The sequence below is a fragment of the Gossypium arboreum genome, chromosome 13 (assembly GCF_025698485.1).
Source record: "Gossypium arboreum isolate Shixiya-1 chromosome 13, ASM2569848v2, whole genome shotgun sequence".
In the NCBI taxonomy this organism is placed as follows: Eukaryota; Viridiplantae; Streptophyta; class Magnoliopsida; order Malvales; family Malvaceae; genus Gossypium; species Gossypium arboreum.
This window is the reverse complement of record NC_069082.1, coordinates 101,620,314-101,644,138: the sequence shown is the minus strand read 5'-3', so window position 1 is coordinate 101,644,138 and position 23,825 is coordinate 101,620,314. Positions and strand designations below refer to the sequence as shown.

Genomic DNA, 23,825 nt, shown 5'->3' with positions numbered 1-23,825 from the left:
TATGTGCTGCATTTCGTTGTTAGGGCTATCATCTCAAATTCTCCATGCCTTCAATTTTTAGACAGTATATCCTTCATAAATTTGACGTAGTTCGACATGTTTTCAAGTGCTTCAACCAATAGGATGTTGATATAAAGTTGCTTGAGTACGTCTAGGAACTTCTTGAATTGAATTTCCTACTTCTACTTCTGAAGTCTTTGAGGGTAGGGTGGTGGATGTTTCTTTACTGGAACTGGTCCATTCGTCTTCTGTGGCAATTTTGCATCTAATGAAGTTGTTAGTTGATCAGAATTAGCTGGTTCCAAAGTCACTTGTCATATTTTGTAGATTCTGGTTCTTGTGAAACTAGAATTTTAACACTCGGTTGAACTTTCTCTGAGTCTTGAGCATCAGCTGGCTCCTTTTGAACATCGATGGTGTTGGGCTCTAATGTCTTTCCGCTCCTCAATGTCAATGTTTTACAATGCTCCTTCCCTAGATTCTTCAGATTCTCCGTATCACTAGGTAAAACACCTTGTGGTCGGTTTCTAATTCAATAGCAAGTTGGCCCATTTGGTTTTCCAGGTTTTTCAATGTAGTTACTTGGCTTTGAATTAAGGCATCATTCTTCGCTATGTATGCCTTACAAATATTCTAATCCATTGGATGGTTCAGGTTGGGTTGGTTTCTAAACTTGTTGGGGGAAAACTAGGTGGCTAGATCGCTCTAGGTTGGGCATAAGTGTTACTGGTTCCAGCCCCTTGGTTACTCCAGGAAAAATTCGGGTGGTTTCGCCATGATGGGTTATAGAAATTAGATTGCAGTCCTTTCCTTCCTTAATTTTTATTCTAGTTACCTATGTAATATACGGATTCTGGGTTCGATAGACATTCTTCGAACAACTGTCATTCCCCACAATGGACACAGACTACATTTTCAAATTGATTTGGTGGTTGTGTTGCAAAACTATTAGACCCATTAGTAGTAATAGTTTTTAACATTGAGGATATTGATGATACTTGAGATGCGAGTGAAGTAAAAGCGTTTATTTCATGTATTCCAGCAACTCGTCTTCCTGATGCTGCTCGATTGGTTTGCCATTGATAATTGTTGCTGGCAATCCTCTCAATAATTCCATAAGCCTCATTGTAAGACTTAGAAAAGAGAGAACCATTAGCAAAAGTGTCCACTACCATCCTTGTGTGAGCATTGAGACCATTATAAAACATCTCAAGTTGGATGCAATGTGGGATTCCATGATGAGGGCACTTCCGTAATAACTCTTTGTACCTTTACCATGCCTCATACAAGGACTCATCATCCTTTTGTTGGAAGACAGTGATCTCATTCCTCAACTTAGCATTCTTTCTAGGTGGGAAATACGTCATAAGGAATCTTTGTACTAACTCTTTCCTTGTGGAAATTGAGTTGGGTGGCAATAAGGTCAACTACGCTCGAGCTCTGTCCTTTAGTGAATATGGAATAGCTTCAATCGTAATGCATCTTCAGGTACTCCAGCTAACTTGAAAGAATCACTCACCTCCATAAACAGTCTTAAGTGTAGGTGAGGATCTTCGGTAGGCATTCCATTGAATTGGTCCACTATCTGAAGCATCTGGAACATGACTGGCTTCAGCTCGAACTGTTGTGCCTCAATTTTGGGTCTCCTAATACCTGGATTAAGATCATTAAACACTAGCAAGACATACTGTCTTAAAGCTCAATCCCTATCATCAGCAATAAGGATAGGATTTTGAGCAAGTTTGCTCTGTTTCTTTGATTTGGATTTTCAAAGTTCATTTCTTCGATCCTTCTTTGACTTGCTTGTCTTCTCCGCTGTCAAAAAGTTCATTCAATCTCAGGGTCTATAGGAAGTAAATCGATGATTCGATCAATACTCATAAACACCTAAAATAATCATAGAAAAATTAATTAAGTTAAAATTTAAACGGAAAATTAAACCAAAATGCAAAACTAACAAATTCACAAATAATGACTCTTTAAAATAGTCCTCGACAACGGCGCCAAAAACTTGGAACAAGGAAATGTGCAAGTGTACACAATCACAACAAGTAATAAAGTGACAAGTAAATGTCAAGTTATCGTACCCATAGGGACTAGGAAAAGAATTATTTATGAGTGATATTTAAAACACTTTGGTGAGGAAAAATATTTTGTTTGAAAAGGGTGATTAAAAACTAAGATTTTAAACTACTACACTAAAATAAATAAATCTGAAATGCACGATTTCAAAATATGATTTTAATTAAGATGACATAATTGTGTTAGATTAATTACATTTCTTATCTTAGAATTATTAAACTCATGTTTATATTGTTACGAATAAATTCATGGCAACTCGATAATTTGCTAACTTATGAACATACTCACCTAACAAAATCCATTCATCTCTTGGACATGTCTCTATGTAATAAGCAAATATGTTATAGCACATACAGACTTATTAAATTGAAATAATCTCTTAAACATATCCCTATGTCAATTCAAACAATTAACTCGATTTAATAAGCACATAAAAGACTATGTGAGGTAACAAAGTATCCTTACCTTGAAATAGTTTAATCACAATAATCTTACAAGTTATGCAAGGCAATTGAATCATCAGATACCGTTGCTAATTTAACCCCCAGCTACCTTAGATGATTAAATATGCACTGATTAAGTACTGTGTCCATTAATTACAATTTTAATCCATTTAAATAATTAATTCATTAGTTACCTAACAATTGTAATGCAAGAATAACTTAGTCATGATTTTACTTAATCAAGCATCTTACCGAGGCCTATAACAACATAAACACAATTTTAACAATTTAAGAAGACGAAATGCAATCAACCTAACATGAATTAAATTCAAGATAAATTGATTAAATTAACCATTCCAACAGCATAAATATTCATAGATATGTTCATCATAACAACAACAAAAATTAAAGAGATAGGGAACAAGAATCAAATCCGGTGTTTTTCCGTGGCTTGACTAGCTTACTCTGTTCTTCATTCTCTGTTTTCCTCATTGATCAAAGGTGCTACGGACACTTCAATGTTGCTTCAAAATGGCTGATGAACACCCCTTTTCCAAGGGAGGAAATCAGCAAGAGAGTAAGAGAATTTAAAATGGCAAAGAAGAAAGAAAATAGAGAGAAGAGAGAAAAGATGTGAATGAATTGTGGTGTGTTGAATGATCAGCCAAAGGGGGTTTATAGCTAAAAATGGCTGCTAAAATTAGCTAAAAATAGCAGCCAAAGATCCATCCCTTGGCTGGCCACACATGTGGCAAGTTTGATGGTTTCAACTTTGCTAAATTTGGTTTGGGGCATATCTAAAAAGCCACCAATTGTGGAGGGGTTAGAATGCAACTTGAACAAGTCTTTGAGGGCCTCTTTGCAACCTTAAATAATCAGATAATAAGCTAATTTGGGTCATCTCTTGGGACGGTTTTGGGCTGTCCATTTCTTGGGCGGTTCGGTTCACTTTATTCGATTCAACAGGACCATTTTTCATAATTAATTAATAATAAGTTATTAACCCAAATCAATTTGGATATAAATTAAAATTAATTATATTATGAATTAATACATATAATTTTGGACCATCTTAGGCTGAAATTTAGTTTTCCTCAATACTTAAAATTGCTTCTCGATTTTGTGCCTCTAGCAGTATTTGTAGAGCCATTTTTTGCCCTTTGTGCAAATCTGTCGAAAATAACCAAAATTCATCAAAAATAATTATAAAATTAAATAAAATTCAACATGTTCATATTTTAAGTGCACTTTAATTATTTTATAAAAATTAATTATTTTCGACAATAATTTTATCGAAACTGTATGATTTTAAGTTAAAAAGGGTGTGTAAAAATGCATAAATTTCCATGATTCCACGCTACTGTCAATAGTGCTTTCAACTGATTAAAAATTTGCTTACATTTATCATACCATTCAAACTTCACATCTTTCTGTAATAGTCGCGTCATCGGTGTAGCTATCATTGAGAATCCTTCAACGAATCTTCAGTAATAGCCAGCTAATCCTAGAGAACTTCTAACTTCAGATAAGTTTCTCAGTGGTTTCCAGTCAAAAATTGTGGAAATTTTACTTGGATCAACTCTGATGCTTTCAGCTGACATTATATATCCTAGAAAACCGACTTCTCGGAGCCAGAACTCACATTTGCTAAATTTAGCAAACAATTGTTGATAGAGTTTGTAAAACAATTCTCAAATGCTCCGCATGCTCAGATTCATCTCGGGAATATATCAAAATATCATCAATAAATACCAAAAAAAATCTATCTAGATACGGTCTGAAGATTTTGTTCATCAAATCCATAAATATTGTAGGTGCATTAGTAAAACCAAATGACATTACAAGAAATTCATAGTGTCCATACCTGGTTCTAAATATAGGTTTCGGTACATTTAAATCTTTCACTTGTAGCTGATAGTAGCTAGGACGAAGATCAATCTTTGAGAATAGTGTGGCACCTTTCAACTGATCAAACAAATCGTCAATTCTAGGTAGTGGATATTTGTTCTTGATTGTAACTTTATTAAGCTAATGGTAATCTATACACAATCTCATCGATCCGTCCATTTACTTAACAAATAGAACCAGTGCACGCCAAGGTGAAAAACTAGGTCGACCAAAACCCTTATCTGTCAACTCTTGCAACTGTGCTTTCAACCCTTTTAACTTGGTCAGAGCCATTCTGTAGGGTGCTACCGATATCGATGATGCTCACGGGACAAGTTCTATAGCAAACTCAGCCTCTCTGACCAGCGGTAATCCAGGTAACTCCTCTGAAAATACATCAGGATACTCACAAATAACTGGCACTGACTCAAGCTTCGACTCAGACACTTTAGTATCTAGTACATATGTAAGGTAAGCATTGCAACCTTTTCTCACATAGTTTTGCATCGACATAGCTGATATGACCATAGGCAACCCACTCAGACTATCTGATTCAATACGAAGTGTTTCTTCGTTCTGACATTTCAATAAGCTTTTGTCTACAATTTACAGCAGTGTCTTGTAGAATTAGCCAATCCATGCCCAAAATCACATCAGATTCATCGAATGGTAATGTAACATCCCAAAATAGGGCCTAAACAGAATAGTGGTTGCGAAACCACGAATCTGAGATAGAAATGTTTATTTTGATTAATTTTTATAATTTACCGAGTGATTGTGTTAGAGTATCGATGGAAAATTTTATAGATAGCATGCTTAATTTGCCTACTAGGGCTTAATTGCAAATGTTGATAAATATGAGTTTTAGATGCTAAAGGATTAAATTGAAGAGTATAATTGAAGTAGAGGTTCTTAAATGGTAATTAGACCATTAGGTTTTCGTGGACAAAAAAGGACATACATAGATAAAAATAACTAAAGTTTTAATGAAGGGTATTTTAGTCATTTGGTAATTAAAAGATTAAAAAAGGGAAAAGGATGGCAAAATGTGCCCATCTTCTTCATTAGGCCGAAATTTCAAAGGTTCTTCATAGCTAGGGTTTTTTCAAGACTGCAAGCTTCATAGTAAGTGATTCCAAGCCCCGTTTTTAATGTTCTTTATGTTTTTGAAGTCCCGGTAACTTGATTTAGCTTATTCTAGAAATAATTTAACCTAGGGTTCATATTTGGAAAAATATCCATAGGTGAAATATGTTTATTTTGATGTTTTATGGTAGAATATGAAGCTTGAAATTATATTAAACGACTTGAGCTAAGCGATTTTAAGCGAAAACGAGTAAAACGACACAATCGGTAAAAAATACCTAATGGTCATAAGTACATGTTAGAGTGGGAATTTGATGTTGCCGTAGGTAAACAAATGAATCAACATGTCATAAAAAATAAGAATTAGGGATAAAGTTTCATTTCCGAGCCTTGGGGAAAAAGTGTAAATATGCAAAAGTTTAAGGGAAAAATCATAATTTTTCCAAAGTCAGAGTTAAGGACTGTTTTGACTAATGTGAATATTAAATAAGTTAAATTTTCTATTATAGATCAAGAAGAATGAAATTAGGGGTTAGACCGAGGAAAGAAAAAGTTTGAGGACTAAATCAAAATATTTGATTGTATTTTGTATCGAGGTAAGTTTGCGGTAAATAAATGCAATGTTTTATTATTTATAATTAATCATGTTATTTTTCAGCATTTATATATTTGTTTTGTAAATTTATTCCTTGATGAAATAAGCAAGAATTGACGGAGAAATGATACTTAAAAGTCCCGGTTGAACTTTAGGAATGTGTAGGATAAAAATGTCATGACATTAGGATTTAAGGATACCAAGTAAGACCATGCCAAGGCATGGCATTGGTAAGTTTTACAAGGCAAGGAAATAATGTAAGACCATGTCAAGACATGGCATTGATAAACTACGATAAGGCAAAGATCCAATGTAAGACCATGCCAAGGCATGGCAATGGTGAGTTCATAAGGCAAGGATACCACATAACACCATGTCAAGACATGGCAATGGTAAGTTTAAAAAGGAAAGGTACCCATGTATCCGTAGTATTGCAAGTGGTTCAACGGAAAATTTAAAGAGTGTACGAAAGGGAAGGTAAGATAAGTCCATGTTCGAAAGGTTCAGGTTATCTTGATAATTCATTTAGAATGTTGTTATTTATTTACGTGCGAACTTACTAAGCTTTATGCTTACTCCCTTTCTTTTCTCTCTTTTTTAGAGTATCATAAATCCAACTCAAAAAATTGTAATGACATTGGAGATCGCCTCACACTCTCAACGAGTATCTCGGTATCTTATGACTAGAAATACTTTAAGTTATGGCATGTATAGGGATTAGGCTATTTTGTGTGTATGTCCTTATGATATGATTAAAGAATGGCATGTGAATACTTGGTAATGATTAGCTTATGATATAGCTAAATAAGAACATGTTTTGGTATTATGTATGCCTAAATGAGGTTTGATGCAAAGACACTATGAAAGAGTAAGAGTTGGCCATGGAACAGTTAGGAAACAGCAGTAGTGATGTGGTTTTGAAAAATCACTAAAAATTGCAAAAATCGAATTAAATGGTGAATGAGAGATAGAATTAAAGCTTATTAGTCTATTTGCATAGGAAAGAAATAGAGCAAGCAAAGGAAGTCTATATTCTGAGATATTTAAATTTCTGTGAGACTGGTTCAGAGTGACTTTGTGATCCCCTGTTCCAACTTTGGAAAATGACTAGAAATTGTATAAAAAGAATTATAAGTCAAATTTTATATGTCTATTTTCATTAGAAACAAATGAAACGTTGTTTGATTTCTGTATAATGAGATAATCGATTTTTAGTGAAGAGAGGTTAGGTCTGCTAAACTGCGAAACAGGGGAACCTTTAATGAATAAACTGTACTAATTGGCCAAACCAAAAATTCTGGAAAACTTATGGTAAGAAGATATATGAGTCTAGTTTTAGGGAAAATTTACGGATTTAAATTTTGAGTTTCGTAACTCAAGTTATAATTAATTTAGTGACTATTACGCAGATGGACAGTTTTATTATGAATAGTGAAATAAATTGTTTTGATTTGTGTAAGTAATCGAAATTTTTTTAATGTTCTCGGATTGGTCCTGAACCATTCCAATTACATGTTTTAGGGTCTTGAGGGCCCTTTTTAGGGATTTATTGGATGAATGTGAGTGAATTAATTTTTTTTAAAAAGTAAATTTTTTTACGCTCCGAACAGGTAAGATAAGTCTGGTAACTGATAAACCATAATATATGCATATTTTTACCCCATGCTTAACGCATTTTATGGATGATTTTCCCTTAGAATTGGTAAATTTGATGCTCCTAATGCTTTAATTTCATGTTTTATACTTAGGAGAGCATAGGAGAGCGAAAAGAACGAGAAACGGGCCAAAAACGGAGAAAATGGGCCAAAGTACAAAATCAACACGGCTTGGACTTCCTCACATGGGCAGACCACACGGCCATGTCAATTTGGTAGATTTGAAGCACGATTCACACAGGCGTGTCACACTGGCGTGTCCCTGCCAAGCCCAAGTTGAGTCCAATTCGGAAAAGGCTAATTTTGAGGATTTTTAGGCATTCTAAAGCCTATAAATACGCATTAAAGGAAGATAAAAAGGAGGGTACAGAGAGGAAGGAAAGAATTACTCGAAGGAAGCCGATTGATCCATCTTAGAAGCTGGAGTCACCGTCAAGACTGAAGATCTACCCTCAATTTCCCTTCAAGTGTTTTGGGCTTTCTTTATGTTTTGTATTCATTATTCTTCTGAGATGTTTTCCTTTTTAGTTATGAACTAAATCCCCTAAATACCTAAGGGGAATGAAACCTAAGACGAATCTTGTTATTATTTTCTGAATTTTATGATAAATATTTAACTTGTTATTAATTATGTGTTCTTAATTCTTGTTTTGATATCCCAGGATACTGATTCAAGATAAGCTCTTATTTAGAGGAGGAATAGACCCTGTCTAAGAGTACATTTGTCATAATTAAGTGGAGTTGTTTGCGCGCCTAGACATAAGGTGACAAGATTTTGCTAGATTAGGGTGAAACCTAATAAGGGGATCCATCGATCGAGTTAATGCAACCTTAGAGTGTTAATTAGAGAAAAGTCTCAATTATTCAATCTAGGGATTAGACATTATTAATCTTGAATAGGGACAATAACATAACTTAGGGATCTCTATGGAACAAGTTAAACGAATAAATCGTCTGATTCGGAGCTAGAATAACAAGTACAGTCTAGGTGGATTTTTCCTTAGGTATTGTCTTAATTCAATCGTTTTCCAAAAGTAATCCCCCTATTCCATTCTCTGTGAATTCTTAGATTAGTTAATTAGTTAGTTAAAACAAAAGCCCCTTACTCTTAGGCTAGATAATAAAAAGACAATCATTACTAGTACTTTTAGTTCCTTTGGGTTCTACAATTCGGTCTTGCTAAAACTATACTACTGTTCGATAGGTACACTTGCCTGCATCGCGATAATAGTTAGTTTCAAGAACGATTAATTATAAATATTTAAAACTTACTTATCATGAAAATCGCGATCAAGTTTTTAGCGTCGTTGCTGGGGAGCTAAGATATTAGGAACGCTCAATTTTTATTACTTTAGCCATTTATTTTTCTTGCAATTTAATTTAATTTTTTTATTATTATTCATTATTTTACTTTTTCTTTCTCTTGGCAGGTTTTTATAGTTTATGACTAGAAGAAACCCGTCAGGACCACTACTTTTTGACGAAGAAATCTATTGCACAGTTTGCAAAAACCAAAGAGAAATAAGGAAGCTTAAGATACACAGAGAACGAGCAAGAGGATGATACGCAACCCCCAATTGAAGAGATGGCTGAAAACCAAGACAATCAGCTACCTCCTATAATTACGGTTAATCAAAATCCTACTTCACGCACTATGTATGATTATGCTAAACCTTCTTTAACAGGAACTGAATCGAGCATAGTTAGACCTACTATAGTTGTAAATACTTTTGAACTAAAACCTAACACTATTCAAATGATACAGCAATTTGTTCAGTTTGATGGTTTGCAAGATGAGGATCCCAACGCTCACTTAGCAAACTTCTTGGAACTATGCGATACATTTAAAATTAATGGTGTTTCTGATGATGCCATTCGTCTTTGATTATTCCCTTTTTCATTGAGAAACAAAGCTAAATAGTGGTTGAACTCATTACCACGAGGGTCAATCACTACTTGGGAACAAATGACCGAAAAATTTCTATTAAAATATTTCCTGCCGGCTAAAACGGTCAAACTACGTAATGATATCTCTTCATTTGTGCAAATGGACTTAGAAACTCTTCACGATGCATGGGAGAGATACAAGGACTTACTGAGAAGGTGCCCTCACCATGGGTTACCGCTTTGGCTTTAGGTTCAAATGTTCCATAATGGCCTGAATCCTTCGACTCGGCAAATGGTTAATGCACCTGCTGGCGGAACCATCAATAATAAAACACCTGAAGATGCTTATGAGTTTATAGAGGAGATGTCATTGAATAACTATCAGTGGCAAGTCATGAGGACAAAATCAACGAAAATAGCCGGTGTTTATAATGTCGATTTGGTCACCATGCTCTCTAATCAGGTAGAACTCTTGAATAAGAAAATTGATGGTTTTCTTAGTTCTTCATAGGTTCACCCAGTAATGGAGTGCGAAGCAAGTGGAGGCGGATCAAGCAATTCGAAATACCAACCTTATGGCCACAACATGTATAACGAGTAGTTAAATTATATGGGTAATAATTCTCGATCTTAAAACAATCCATATAGTAACACTTACAATGCAGGTTGGAGGAACAACCCAAATTTCTCATGGGGAGGCCAAGGAAATCAGAGACCACCTCCAGGCTACCAACAACCACCCAACCAACAGGAAAAGAAGCCGAACCTTGAAGAGATGCTCTCAAAGTTTATATCGGTGTTAGAAACTCGTTTCTAAGACACCGAGATAGCACTTAAAAATCAACAAGCGTTGATCCAAGGGCTCGAAACTCAGATAGGCCAGGTTTCCAAACTAATCTCCGAATGACCACAAGGTAGCTTGCCAAGTAATACTGAACCCAAACCAAGGGAACAACTCAACGCGATTAATGCTCAAGATGAAGAAGGATACGTTGAGTCTAAACTAGAACCGAGGCAAGAAACTATGGTAAGCAGAGACCAAGGTAAGGTAGGTCATAATAAAAACAAATCAGTGAATGTCGAATATAAACCTCGTGTGCCATACCCCAACGCGACAAGGAAAGACCGCTCAGATGAACAATTTGATAAATTCCTTAAACTCTTAAAAAAATTACACATTAACTTACCTTTATTGAAGCTCTATCACAGATGCCAAACGCAATGAAATTTTTAAAGGAGCTTTTAGCAAATAAGCGGAAGTTGGACAAGGCATCACATGTGAGCTAAACGTAGTTTGCTCAGCTATTCTGCAAAATAAGCTACCGAACAAATTAAAAGATCCAGGGAATTTTACAATTCCTTACTTAATTGGTAGCTTAGATGTTAATAATGCATTAGCTGATTTAGGGGCTAGTATTAACGTCATGCCCTACAAAATGTTCAAACAATTAGGTGTTGGGAAACCCAAACAGACGAGGATGAGCATTGAATTAGCAGATAAAACTATAAGATTTCCTAGGGGTATCATTAAAGATGTGCTAGTTAAAATCGATAAATTTATATTTCCCGTGGACTTCATTGTTCTAGACATAGAAGAGGATAGCAACACTCCTTTAATTCTAAGAAGGCCTTTTTTAGCAACTGCTAAAACGATCATTGATGTTGGCACAGGTGAACTCATATTAGCAACTGCTAAAACGATCATTGATGTTGGCACAGGTGAACTCATACTCCGTGTCAGAGATGAAACAATCACCTTTCAAGCTCGCAATTCGGGCAACACATCAGAAATTGAAGGCGACCATTTAACCCATTCTACTAAAACTGATAATAAGGTGCAACCTACTTTACAGGAAATGAGTCTGAAGGAAGTACATGAACCATTCTCAATCAATGGTAGAGGACCTATTCATGAAGAACGAAGACTACAAATCGAGGAGCTAGATGAATGGTGGATACATAAACCAAGAACGCATGATAAACCAGAACAACGCCAGAACAAGCTCAACACCTTCCCACATCAACTTAAGGTTAGAGATAAAGTCTTATTAGATGCCGTAGATCCTCACATTGTCACTACCACATCAAATGAAGAAATCCCTCTTACGGTACTTGGCATTTTCCCATTCGGTATAGTCGAGGTAAGTCATCCCAAGTTCGGCACTTTTAAGGTAAACAACACCTGTCTAAAACCTTATTTTGATAAGAATGATAGCAGGAATGAGGAGTATAAACTCCTCGAACTACCATGAATGGAGAGATAAGTCGAGCTTAAACTATAAATAAGCGCTTCTGGGAGGCAACCCGAGCACTAACTGTATTAACTTCTTTAAAATTTAGTCTTCAACACCTAACTTACTAACAGAGCTCTTGAATACAGGTTTTCCATAGAGACACGGCCAAGTACACGTAGGGTAATGATTTTCCCAAACATGGGCTACGATAAAATGCTACGGCCGTGCAACATGGCCATGGTCGAACCTGCCAAAACAACACGGGCGTGTGACACGCCTGTGTGGAAGAACCCTGGGTGAACCTGTTAAAATAGCACGGGCGTGCGACACGCCTGTGTCTAGCACCCGTGGTTGAACCTGTTAGGTTGACACGGGCGAGGGTCTACATACACGGGTGTGGGAGAACGAACAATGCCAGACACGGTCGTGCGACACGACCGTGTGCACCCACACGCCCAAGGAACACGAGCTTGTACTAAATGTCAGATGTTTCCAAACTAAAAATTCGGGAATCACACGGGCTGAAATTGGGGAACACGGGCGTATTACATGGCCATGTGCCCCAAAATCTATCAATAGGCTGCACTATTCATTGTCTTCTTCACCCACAAACCTTAACCCTAGCTGCTACAAGTCCACACACATTCCCCGCCACGCCCGTCCGCCACTTCTAACTTCATTCCTGACGCTTATTCTTCCATTTTTTAGCGTTTGTTCACTCTTTTACCTTTAACTCCACGTATTTTTAATGTTATAATATTCATGTATCTCACACTATGCTATCATTCAAGTTTCATTTCTTTTAAGATTAGTTGTCATTCATTCCTCATGACATATTTTTTTATATAACTCTCATGCCTTACTCACCTATTCTAAATCAATATTCATAGTTTTAAATTGTTTTTTGTTATTTACCATTACAAATCATGCCATGTGCTAAACTTATGCTCTGTATATTTCCATTAAATTCCTGGCCATTTTTACTCATATCACCATGGTAGTGCCACAAAAGTATGCCATTGAGCTTATTGTTTTAGTTAGTTTTAGTAGTTGTGGCTGAAATTATGATTTTTATTTAAAATTTGTCTTCGTTTTACTTTGATCACTCATCAAGACGACTTGATGACTCTATTTGCAGGTACCATGTCAACTTCACGTGGTAAAAAGGCCGTTGTCCCTGCTTTAAAGAAAAGGAAGGGAGTGTCATCTTTCTCGAATCCTACTGTAGAAGTTCGTCACCCTTTCCTGAGGTTCCCCATTGGGCCTCAAGAAGAACTATTCCAAATACTCCAGGCCCGACCTTTAATTGCAGGCCGCTACATCGACTGGGCTGCGGTAGAACAAGTTCAGTTGGCTGAAGTGATTCAGGCCCTCCTAACCACCGACCCTTGGGAGTTTTTCTTTAGGATCATCGAGCCAATGTATCTCGAGCTTATGATGGAATTATACTCCACATTTCATCTTCAGACCGTGATGACAAACTACGATGATCCCGGTACGGTCCAATTTCGCCTAGGAGATTAGTCCACCAGCTCCACGTCCTAGAATTCGTTATAGTGTTGGGTTTATATACGGAGGAATTCAAGGAGGAGAATGACTTACATGCTCTCAACCGCCACATCCATCGTTCTCCTTCACGGTACTGGGATGCACTAGTACCAAATGGGGCCACCTACAATCCTAGCCGCTCCAAGGCATTGGCTCTCCCTCCATCTTTGAGGTACCTACACGCCATTTTGACTCACACGATTACAAGAAGGCGAAAGAGCACCGACGTCGTCAACACTCACAATGACTACTTTTTATGGTGTATGTCGCACGGGCACGTCATTGACCTTGCCTATTTCATCTCCCTCGCGATTTAGCACCAGACGGAGCAGCATAGGAAGGGGGTCATCTCCATTGGCCCCTATGTTACTCGGTTGGCTAGATACTTCTGGCTCCTCAGCACCGCCAGCCAAGAATCATGCTTAACCCTCATTGGCCAGATGTCTCCACAAGGCATCTCGAGCATGCTTAGCATGAGGATGATCGAAAAGTGCCAAGGAACCTACCCTCCTCAATATCATCTCACCCAATCTACCGAGGAGGAGGCTTACGAGGACATTCCTGATGATGTCCTTCCACAGCACGAGGACCCCCCATCTCAGCCATCACCACCCTCTCGTCCAGTCCCACCTTACGAACCATCCAGCGATGAAGATGTTTAAAAACATTTATTTATTATTTTATGTTTTAAATTTTTACTAAAACTACTTTTTATTTTTTTTATTAGCCTTTAGAATTTTATTTTGTTTTTTTTAATCCTCAATTTCAGTTATTTCTTTATGAGTAATTATTCCTCCTAATATCCCCTAAAAAGTTCCTTATTTTATCACAGTTATATAGAGCTCCTAAGCTCATCATCACATAGGAACTAAAAACTCCACCGTGAACGGTTCTCTACGACTACTATGTCCTAATCGACCACGACCATAGCTACCACTAGATATAATATTCTTTTGGCGTAGGACTTATGGACTAATGAACCTCTACCACCGCCGGAGTATCCTCCACTCTTGCGCTGATTACTCTCTAAAACTCCAGTTCGAGGAATTCATCATACAGGAAGTTTCACTTCTCTCCCTATCTTCTTTCTATATTCTTATATCTATCTTTGTACATTGAGGGCAATGTACATCTTAAGTGTGAGGGGTATTTACTTCATTTCCCTATCAGAAAAATCCCTGAATGACTGCCTTGTTCTCTTGAAAAGCTCTCATATCATATTTAGGATAAATTTTAATTGATTTATGATTTTGATTGATATATCTTGAATTAAAACATAGGCATTTATGCACTGATTGTTTAAACTTTAAGACATTAGAGAATCAAGCATGATAAGTTGATTTTTAAGAATTTAAAATCTTAGGTTTTTTCCCCAAAGTTTAGGTATTACTTTGAGTTGGAATTCACAAGTTTTAAACATCAAAAAACCATAATTTTTGTGAGATTTTTTAGCCTTTTGAGCATCTATTAATTCTTTCATTCTCACTTTTATTATTGCTTTGAGTGCGTCAGTATTGAACTATTATTCTAGAACTTGCTTGATTATACATGTCAAGACCACACCATTTGATTTGATATGTCAAAATGATTAAGGCACTTAGGATTAACCCACTCATGCCATGAAAAGCCTACCTCCACGATTAACCCCTAGTAATCCCCCTTGAGCCTAACAAACTATTTCTTGTATTACCCTTAATATTAACCCTTAACCCATTATTGTTGAAATCCCCTAAATTAATTTGATCCCCATTTTTGTCGAGATTTGAATTGAAATAGTTGCTTAACTATGTTTTATTCTATTTTGTAATTTAACTTGTTCTTAAAAAACAATTGTATACATATTAGTAGTAGTAATCTTTTGTTTTTGAGCTTAAGTATTTAATTCCATATTCTGAGAAGAAGCTCTGTTGTACGCAAGTGATATTAAATCTTTTTCTAGTTAAGTGATTTTTCAATTCAATCTCGATTCTAACTTTTGCTTTCAGCCTGTGACCACACCCCTTAACCAAGCCTCATTACAACCCTCTAAAGACCTTTTGATTGATGTATCATCTCAATTTATAGTGGTGGAGATTTGATTTTCATGCAAACCTATGGTAATAATTTTTCATTATTGACTATTGAGTGCTTCAATTATTGTCCTTAAACAACTCGAGTGATTTGAGTGAATCTTTAGTGAGGATGTGAAACTCTATGATATTCTGAATCAAAGGTAATTACTTAGATGAGGGGAGACTCCTATGTTTGCATGATTAAATACTCAACTTGGAATGTTTGAAACTTTTTTGTTCTTTTAGTTGAATTCTCAGTGTATGATTACCTATGGATTATTCTAAGATATTTTCGATAGAGATTATAAGTTGAGAAAGATTTATTTGATTATGAGTTGAGGATTTTGCTTGAGGACAAGCAAATGCTTAAGTGTGGGGGTATTTCGTGATCCCCTGTTCCAACTTTAGAAAATTACTAGAAATTGTACAAAAGGAATTATAAGTCAAATTTTATATGTCTATTTTCATTAGAAACAAATGGAAACTTTATCTGATTTCTGTATAATGAGATAACCAATTTTTAATGAAGAAAGGCTAGGTCTGCTAAACTGTGAAACAGAGGAACATTTAATGAATAAACTGTACTAATTGGCCAAACCAAAAATTCTGGAAAAATTATGGTAAGAAGATATATGAGTCTAGTTCCAGGGAAAATTTACGGATTTAAATTTCGAGTTTTGTAACTCAAGTTATAATTAATTTAGTGACTGTTACGTAGATGGACAGTTTTATTATCAATAGTGAAATAAATTGTTTTGATTTGTGTAAGTAATCAAAAAAATTTTAATGTTCCCGGATTGGTCCTGAACAGTTCCAATTGCATGTTCTAGGGCCTCTAAGGCCCTTTTTAGGGATTTATTCGATGAATGTGAGTGAATTATTTTTTTAAAAAAAAAGTAAAATTTTTTATGCCCCAAACAGGTAAGATAAGTTTGGTAACGCCTCATGCTCGATTCCGGCGACGGTCTTGGGTAAGGGGTGTTACAGGTAATAACATTAAATTGGTCGAGAAACTATAACCCCGTGTCATCAAAGGATAGTTATTGCAAACTTTATCAACTAGCACACACTGAACTAAGGGGTTCAATACTTTGACCACGAATTCAATGGACTCAACAGGTAAATTTTTACTAGATACAAAATTCATGCAAACATATGAATAGGTTGATCCTGGATCAATCAAAGCAGTAACACCAGTATTATAAATAGAGAAAGTAACGGTAGTAACATCTGGTACAGAAGCATCCTTGCGAATGCAAATAGCATAAGCCTTAGCTGGTGCTCGTACCTCGATTTCACAATAGAATCTTTTTTAACACCACTGATACCACTAACATTTTTGGGATTATGAGGTGGTGTACCTCTCGCAGCTATGTTGCTCGGTCTCATAGTTTGAACTTTCTCTTTCTTGAATTTCTTTAGGCAATCTCTAAGATAGTGGTATAAGGAACCACACCTGAAACTTGCTCCACTCTTTACTAGACACTCACCATAATGTGGTCTATTATGGTGCTTACACTCGGTCTGACATCTCTAAAATTACCCACAGTCGCTACAGATGTAGCTTGTGGTTTAGGACTGGAGTGTCGGGTGCCTCTGTCTCCACTAAAATATCCTGCAGAAGCAGTAGAACAGTTGTGATGTTCTTTTGATTTCGTTGATTCTGACTGATAGGACTTCCTAGTCGGTCTCTTTCTCGAGTTTTTAGCTTTAAAAGTAGCACATCTTTTCTCTTTACTAAGTTCTTCAGCCTTATGTGCCAGATCAACCAGTACAATAAACTCTTTCAGTTCAAGAATTCCAACTGGAAGCTTTATGTCTTCGTTTAACCCTTCTTCAAATCTTTTACACAGGCAGTCTTGGTCGGAATACACTCCCGAGCATATTTTCTCAGTCTAACAAATTCCCCTTCATATTCTGACATAGTCAAACGACCCTGTTTAAGCTCCAAAAATTCTTTACGTTTTTGATCCAGAAACCTTTGACTAATATATTTCTTTCGAAACTTAGTTTGGAAAAATTCCCAGGTGATCCACTCTCTCGGTACACCAGAAATAAATGTATTCCACCACTGGTAAGCCAAATCTTTCAATAATGAAACCGTGCATTTCACGCATTCGACCAATGAGCAGGATAGCTTATGAAAAACCCTGATTGTATTCTTTAACCAAAATCCAGGTATCTCGAGATCATCTTCAATAGTAGCTCAGAATTCTTCAGCCCCATACTTATAAATCTTATCAATAGGCAGCTTACTAATTCGGATTAGTTCCAGACCTTGAGGAATAATGGGAAACAATTGGGAAACAGGAGGGGGAGGAGGTTGTTGAGCAGTTGAGTTCGTCCGTACCAACTCAGTGAACCATTTATTTATTATATGGAAGAAGCCTTTCTAAGCCTCTCTTCCTCGGCCCTTAGATACAGGCATCGTACTGCTCGAAGCTACTTCGTGAATAGAGGCTTGAGCATTACTCTCTACTTCATCAAAATTAGCTCGGTTGGATGTCATTGCTATATGAACACATGTTTTAAAACAGTCAGGAGATATCACACTATCACAGGTATAATGGCATGTATAGCTAGACTCGTACACACTATTTTCAGTCCAAGAATTGACTAAACCATAGCTCTAATACCAACAAATGTAACATCCCTAACTCGAATCCATTGCCAGAATAGGGTTACGGAGCATTACGAGAGATTACAAATAAAACAGATAGAAACTTCAAACATTTCATAAGATAACAATAATCACATAAAAACTAATCAACATCATATATATTGTCCCTTATATGAGTACTCGAGGCCCTAAATACGCATTAGAAACAAGTTACGACTAAATCAGAAACTCAAAGAATTTTTTAGAAAATAGTAAAAATTTTCAAAGTCACAAGGGTCACACAGCCGTGTGACTCACATGGCCAAGAGACACACTCGTGTCTTAGGCTATATGGGCATTCGAAATAGGGACTCACGGTCATGTCCCAGCCCATGTCTGTGCCTCTGTAACTCACAGGCTTAGGCCACATGACCAAGCCACATGTTAGTGTGCTAGGCCGTGTACCCTTCAAAGTTACCTCACACACCAGTGTGCCAAGCCATGTGCTAGGTTGTCTAACAGTCTGACTTGCAACCCATTGAAAGCTACAGGGGACACACGACCGTGTCACTTGGCTGTGTGCCATGTAGGGCTAAGACACACGCTTGTGTGTGTGCTCGTGTAGACGAAAGTAAGCCATTTTACAAGCCATATTTCTCACCTAATATGACATGTACCTACACCCAAGAATGCACATATACATAAGCTATAAATAGGCATTCAAACAAGAATAGTCAAGCCTTATACAAATGGTATGATCACATACAACCAATATGCCCTTAGGCACCTCAAATGACAACTTATAAACATGACCAACCATATAATCACTATAACCAATTGATCAACTAACATATATGCATAATTGTATCAACACTTACCATGTAAATTACTTACCAAAGCACATCCATTTGGTACCAAAAATTCCATTCTAAAACTAGTACCAAATGACCATATTAATAACATCCACCAAAACACCAATTTACTATAATTACATCCTATCACAAAGCACATATTCAATATTCATATTCATACGACAATTTTCATCTTTCATAATTCAACCATACTAAGTTATTCATCAATCAAAACATTAGCTAAACAAATGGCTAAATTATCAAAAAAAAAATGTAGGCCGACATTAGCCAAAATAACCTATACATGCCATTATAACCAAACCTAAACCAACTGAAAGTATTGAGTGAGCCGATGGATAGTTTGATATAGCTTCGACAATCTTCCAACCTAAACGAGTTTCCGATACACTAAAAACACGAAAAAAAATACACAAAGTAAGCATTTAACCTGATTAAGTTTGTATAACATAGAATTTAACTTACCATTTAGTCACAATTTACGTAAGTAAATATAGCATATCCCAACTCAATTTGGCCAAATGCCTAAGCATATGTATTCACCAATATGTTAGCCATGTAAAACACATATAATAGCCAATAAACATGGATAAAAACAACAATTAAGCAAGTTTCAAATACATGTATCATCCATTTCATGTTTCAATATATCATGTAATGTCATTTTCATATATTTCATGTAAATACCTGTAATAGTTCGTATCGAACTCATATAATCTTGTAACAAAACATTGCCCATTGAACCATTTAGAATATCGTTGGATACTCAAGATAGCCCATACTTAGTGTGCTAAGCTGTAATCCATCAATACATGTACATGTATGCTCATATGAGCTGTTAATTGGTATGCTCTCATGGGCTTGAAATCAATAAGCTCATATGAGCTGGGAAACGGTAAGCTCTCAAGAGCTGAGAATCGGTAAGCTCTCATGAACTACAATCGGTAATCCCTAATGACATGTCATTTGTATCCTACGAATTCCTAAGGTTCAAACGGGACTCGGTAATCGTTGTACATCATCGAATATGCAATTGATATTTGTACATGGCAATTATACTTACAGAAACGATAATAACAGATTCCTCTACCTTTATTCCCAATTGTAACAAGAACTCTATTGGATTACACTTACCACAATATCCACAAATTGAAACCTTAGTCGACCTAACAGTTTCTCCAATAATAACTACTACAACCTTTCGTTGAGGTCTAGATTCTCTGGCCTAATTTAAAGGTCGGGAATTTGGACTAGTCGAAGTAGGCTCTCTCATTTTTTGAACTTTAATCTCTTCCTTTCTCTTGCACTCTAAGCGTTTACTCTCTCCCTCCATATTAGTCCTTTCAACCATAATCTTGAAAACCTTTTCTAAGACTCCCAATATCACTGGAGAAACTGCATCATCCCCAACCTCCTATTTTTCACCTTCAGAAGTAGGCACAGTCACGATGTCATTCGTCTCAAGGTTAGGCACAATTCTTTGAAAAGAAAATGACTCAACCTGGCAGCTATGTATTCTATGGTCTTAAATTTGATCTACGGTTTCAGTAAAAATAATCATTATCTAACTTCAATTAGTTTCCAATTTCCTATCTTACAGTTTCAAAGAAAAATTATATACTAATTATTGCAGTTCTATGTCTATAATAATACACCTCAGGTGTTTACCTATAATTTGTTAGTAATTTTTCTATGCAATTTAGCATCGGAGTCTCAGACCCATTTTTCTTTGTAGAATATCAGTTTCAAAATTCTCTGTGGCTTGTTTTTCCCCAAATTCCCCTTTTTCTTGTATGCACACATGTAGAATCATTTTTGAAAATCAAAACTCTCTTTGAGGCTTTGAACCTATGCTCTGATACCATTTAATGTAACCTCTCAAAACTAACCTAGATGTTATGGCTAGATTGAGAAGGTGACATTAGCCACTGAAATGGCTAAGCTAACTTACGTTCCTTTTGAGGGCATTAAATAAACTCATTTTAGAGAAAAATGTAGTTGTTCTTTGAGTTAGCTTAAAAGCATTCATTCATCATGTTGTGTATACTTAGGACTCATTTTATTAGTTGCCTATCGATTTATTTTTCCAAAACAGTTCCTTTGCAATGCAGTGGAATCTAGGGAACAATATCAAATTTTACTTAATCTCGATATCATGCATTATTTGGTTATTATGATTGAGTAATCCATGCATGCAAAAATCCCAAAAGAAAATTACTGAGCCACGCATCAAAAGTCATTAAAAATTACAAACCAAAACAAATAGAGACTGATTAATACTTCTTAAAAAATAATTCGAGGTTCAAGGTGAATCTCCGAATGTTGAGTCTGGTCCTAATCTGGAGGTTTACCTGAAAAGTTGAACACTATTGGGGGTGAGCTTATAAAAAGCTCATGTGAGTCGAACACTTATTTAAACAAACATAAATATCAAATATAGTGAAACGTATTACTTGTAATAGAAGAAAATAGAACCATCATAGGAATTTCATATCATTACATAATGATCGCGTGATTCGTAAGAAGTAATAAATATTTATAATGAAGATCAAACCTAGACTAACTATTATCACGACGAAAAGGCAAGCGCACCTATCAAACAATAGTATAGTAATAGCAAGACCGGGATATCGTACCCAAGGGAACCAAAAGTACTAGTAATAACTATCTTTTTATTATCTAGCCTAAGAATAAAAGGGTTTGTTTTAATTAACTAATTATTTAAACTAAGAACACATAGAGAAAAGAATTTGGGAATTGCTTTTGGGAAAATCGATTGACTTGAGACAATACCTAAGGAAAAATCCGCCTAGACTGTACTTATTATTCTGGCTCCGAATCGGACGATTTATTCATTCAACTTGTTCCGTAGAAATCCCTAAGTTATGTTATTATCCCTATTCCAGACTAATAACATCTAATTCCTAGATTGAATAACCGAGACATTTCTCTAATTAACACTCTAGGGTTGCATTAACTCGATCTATGGATCCTCTTATTAGATTTCACCCTAATCTAGAAAAATCTTGTCACCCTATTTCTAGGCGCGCAATCAACTCCGCTTAATTATGGAAAATGTACTATTAGACAGGGTTTATTCTTCCTTTGAATAAGAGCGTGTCTTGAATCAGTATCCTAGGATATCAAAGCAAGAATTAAGAGCACATAATTAAGAGCAAGTTAAATATTGATCATACGATTCAGTCGTCTTAGATTTCATTCCCTTAAGGTATTTAGGGGATTTAGTTCATAAGTAAATAAGAAAACATCTCATAAGAATAAAGAATACAAAACATAAATAAAACCCAAAACTCCTGAAGGGGAATTGAGGAGAGATCTTCAGTCTTGATGATGAATCCAGCTTCTGAGATGGATCAATCAGCTTCCTTGGGGTAATTCCTTACCCCTCTTCTCCGTCTCCCTTTTTCTCCTCCTCTAGTGCGTATTTATAGGCTTTGGAATGCCTGTAAACCCTCCAAAGTGGCCTTTTTCGAATTGGACTTAACTTGGGCTTAGCAGGGACACGCCCGTGTGACACGCCGTGTGACGTGATTGCTAGGCCGTGTTCAATCCGTTAAATTGTACACGGCCATGTCGGTCAATGGCCAGGCTGTGTGAATCGTGAAAACCTTGGTCGACACCCTCGAAAGACACGGGCGTGTGAGCTGCCTGTGTGGCAAGGCTTAGGTCGTGTCATCTTCTCGATTTGGTCCGTTTTGTCCCTTTTTTTTTTTGCTTATTTTTTGCTCCTTTTGAATTTTGGTGCTCTCCTGGGTACAAAACATGAAATTAAAGCATTAGGAGCATGAAATTCACCAATTCTAATGAGAAATCATCTATAAAATGCATTAAACATGGGGTAAAAATATGTATAATTTACAGTTTATCAAATACCCCCACACTTAAGCATTTGCTTGTCCTCAAGCAAAATTCTCAACTCATAATCAGAATAAATCCTTCTCAACTTATAATTTCTATCAATAATATCTCAAATTAATCCATAGGTAATCATACATTCAGAATTTAACTAAAAGAACATAAAAGTTTCAACCATTCCAAGTTGAGCATTTTATCCCAAAAATATAGGTGTCTTCCCTCATCTAAGTAATTACCTTTAATTCAGAATATCATAGAGTTTTACATCCTCACTAAAGATCCACTCAAATCACTTGAGGTGTTTTAAGGAAAATAAAGGAAGCACTCAATAGTCAATAATGGAAAGTGATTACCATAGGCTTGCATGAAAATCAAATCTCCACCACTTTAATTTTAAGATGATACATCAATCAAAAGGTCTTTAGAGGGTAGTAATGAAGCTTGGTTAGGGTGTGTGGTCACACGCTGAAAGAAAGGGTTAGAATCGAGATTGAATTGAAAAGTTGCCTAACTAGTAAAAGAGTTAATCTTCACTTGCGTACAACAGAGCTTCTCTCAGAATATGAAATTACAGATATGCATACATAGTTGTGTTTTTTTTCTTTTCTTTTCTTTTTTTATACATAGTTGTGTTTTTTTTTTCTTTTCTTTTCTTTTTTTAAGAACAAGTTAAATAATATAGACTAAATATCAAGAACAAAACATAGCTAGACAATCCATTCAACTCAAATCTCGACAAAAATAGGGATTAATTTAGGGGATTTCAATAATAATGTGTTAAAGGTTAATATTAAGGGTAATACAAGAATTGGTTTGTTGGGCTCAAGGGGGTTTACTAGGGGTTAATCGTGGAGGTAGGCTTTTCATGGCATGAGTGGGTTAATCCTAAGTGCCTTAATCATTTTGATATATCAAATCAAATGGTGTGGTATCGACATGCATAATCTATCAAGTTCTAGAATAGCAGTTCAATACTGACGCACTCAAAGCAATAATAAAAGTGAGCATGAAAG

The 23,825-nt window shown here is 36.0% G+C and overlaps 2 non-coding genes across 2 annotated transcripts; one reads left to right on the top strand and one right to left on the bottom strand.

Moving 5' to 3' along the window:
• The first annotated feature begins 1,230 nt into the window (after positions 1 to 1,230).
• LOC128287722 (small nucleolar RNA R71) lies at positions 1,231 to 1,337 on the top strand. Its single transcript, XR_008278422.1, has one exon. It is a non-coding gene; the product is annotated as a small nucleolar RNA R71 (small nucleolar RNA).
• Positions 1,338 to 9,762: 8,425 nt separating this feature from the next.
• LOC128287472 (small nucleolar RNA R71) lies at positions 9,763 to 9,869 on the bottom strand. The gene has a single exon (XR_008278172.1). It is a non-coding gene; the product is annotated as a small nucleolar RNA R71 (small nucleolar RNA).
• Between the last annotated feature and the right edge of the window lie 13,956 nt (positions 9,870 to 23,825).